Source organism: Cyprinodon variegatus, unplaced genomic scaffold, assembly GCF_000732505.1.
Source record: "Cyprinodon variegatus isolate N-32 unplaced genomic scaffold, C_variegatus-1.0 Scaffold239, whole genome shotgun sequence".
Taxonomy (NCBI): Eukaryota; Metazoa; Chordata; class Actinopteri; order Cyprinodontiformes; family Cyprinodontidae; genus Cyprinodon; species Cyprinodon variegatus.
In genome coordinates, this window is record NW_015150692.1 from 1,061,609 (window position 1) to 1,064,145 (window position 2,537).

The window sequence follows — 2,537 nt, forward strand, 5'->3', positions numbered from 1 at the left end:
TAAATAAAACACTACAGGAACGTTTTTTCTTCACGAAACTTTTACTTTTACCTAATTTTTTCGACGTGAGCTTATAAAGCTTCAGGATTTGTATATAATGAATATATATCTGAAGAAGACTGAGTTGTATTCAGGAGTGTTTGTATGAGATATTTAGTTTGAATTGCTTTGTGATAGTCCTCCCTGCAATTTTCACAGCGTTCAATAAAAAAAGGATGTCTCCTGTTTCAAATAGACCATTCCATGTGTTATTTCACAGCTACAGTAGGAGCGAAACTTAATTTTCAGAGATTACTTCAATTTCATAATAATTTATCCGAGCACTGCTTCTCTCTGAGCTAGCAGCTCTCACCTTTTCCCCCCCTTTCTGTTAGTCGAGGCCCCTAGCCTTCCTGCTATACCGCAGAAAAGCTGGAGGAGCGCGAACCTCTCGTCGCCGGCCATTTTCCACATACCCATACTAGCAGCCAGACTGGGGAGACGGAGGATTGATAAATGTCATTCGGGAAGGTTTTAGGATTCGGAAGGTTTTAGGACCTTTTAGAAAATGTTGACTGTAATCTCATGAGTGAGACAGGGAGAGAGACACAGTGGCAAAGTAAAAGACATCTGCTTTGAGGAAAATTCCAAGTGAAATTTGAATCCCAGTAAACCGACCAGGTGCATCCCCACAGCCTTGTCCTGAAACACTCACCACACATTTGGTGCATACATAGCAGGGGTTGGTGCCTTAGACAATGCAGCCCCTTTGAAAAACACAAACATTAGAAGTAGAAAGCTACTCATAGATATATTTTGAATACAGTTGCCAAGCTCACCCAGAGCCATAGCTCTGTTGAACCATCCATTCCACCTGCTCTTAGCAGTAATGATTTTATGGGATCTTTATAAATAATATTGATCTTATTAAAAATAAGATCATTAGCACTCTTCTATCTATGATTGGTTTATCTCTGGAGGGTTAAATCTGAACTAAGTTTAGACTGCTTTGATCCAGTTCAACTTTCAGAGTTAGCAAAACCATTGTCTTCATCTAAGCCTTCAACTTGTATGTTGCTGCAAAAAGTAGGAGGAAGATGTTAACATATCTTTTAATGTTTGAACAGCCTTAATTCATACAATTTTAACTGCATTTCTTTAATATAAACACTCCAATAGTAATTTTCTTTCTGTTAACAAATAGTTGACTAAGTTCAGTACACACTTGTAATGAAAACGCAACTATTTCGCCACATGTGTCCAGAATTATTTACTTTTGAAAACATGCAAAAAAAAAAGGATGTTTTTGAAACAAAAACAAGTTTTTTGATGAGATACTGTATAAAACCTCGAACTCAACTCTATTCCTTATATTTTGAATTGAAAAAGCTTTCTGGATGGGAAGCAAAACATCTTCAAACTTGGAAACAAGTTTTTTACGTTTTTATTGGAATAACTATGACTTGGATGACTAAGAATCTTCAGCAGCATTAATGTTTTTTAGTGCTTTATAAATAATGCACTAAAAGGCATCTGTCTAAATACCTATAAATATAAACACCTGTGTTTTCAACAATAGGAAAACATTGAATAAATATATGTTTGTGCACATTTTTGGCAAATACAAAAATCTACTGAAAGTTTTTGGGTCGACTCAAGTGACCCCACCAACTTTCATTACAAAGTTACACCCTTGACCTGAACACAGAAAGCACAGAGCAGTAGCTGTTAGGAAAAGCTTTCTATGCAGTGGGTTTTCCTTGGGTGAACCAGGAGAGAAGTGGCTCTAATACAGCCAAACAAGGACAAGCTGCAAGCTTCAGATGAGAACCACAGTTTCTAACAGCTCCTAAAGACTCCTACCAGCCCCTGAAGCCCAGAGAAAATAACTGCTGCTTCAGAGCTGTTAATCAGGACCATCAGTCTTTCAAATAACTTTTACTATAAAAACTAATCGTGTTTAACCCTTTATAGGGGACTCAGTGAAATACTTTGAAAATCCAAATTTCAAACCAATAGTGTTATTGGAATCCATAAAAAGACCTTATTACCTTAAAAATTGACATTTAAATTGCAAAAATGTATATCAATGTAATAACAAGAAACGCCAACTTGCCCGAATATATTAAGAAAAATTAAAAAAGTGCTTCTATAACAAATTAATAAAAAACACTGAGAATAAACGAAACAGATTGTTTTTGGTCCAACATAGCCCTAGAGGCATTATTGCTGATACTTGCAATTACATTTTTTAGTTTATAATTCTAAATATAATTGTTAACTAGGCTTATTAACTATTAACTTTACTTTTAATATTTCAATGAGCTTTTTACCTCTTTTCCTTGACTTGTTACCTTTTTTTTAAACTTAACTCTACAGTATATCATTCAAGGGCTCATCTAATTGGTCAAATGCCAAATAAGATGTACAGCCATGATGTAGCAGCATCTTTGCTGAATGATAAGATATAGATCTTCTGCTTCTAGACCTCACTGAGGGACAGGTGGGGGGACTCCATTTGTAAGGGATAAAAAACGGTAACTTGCTGAAGATATATA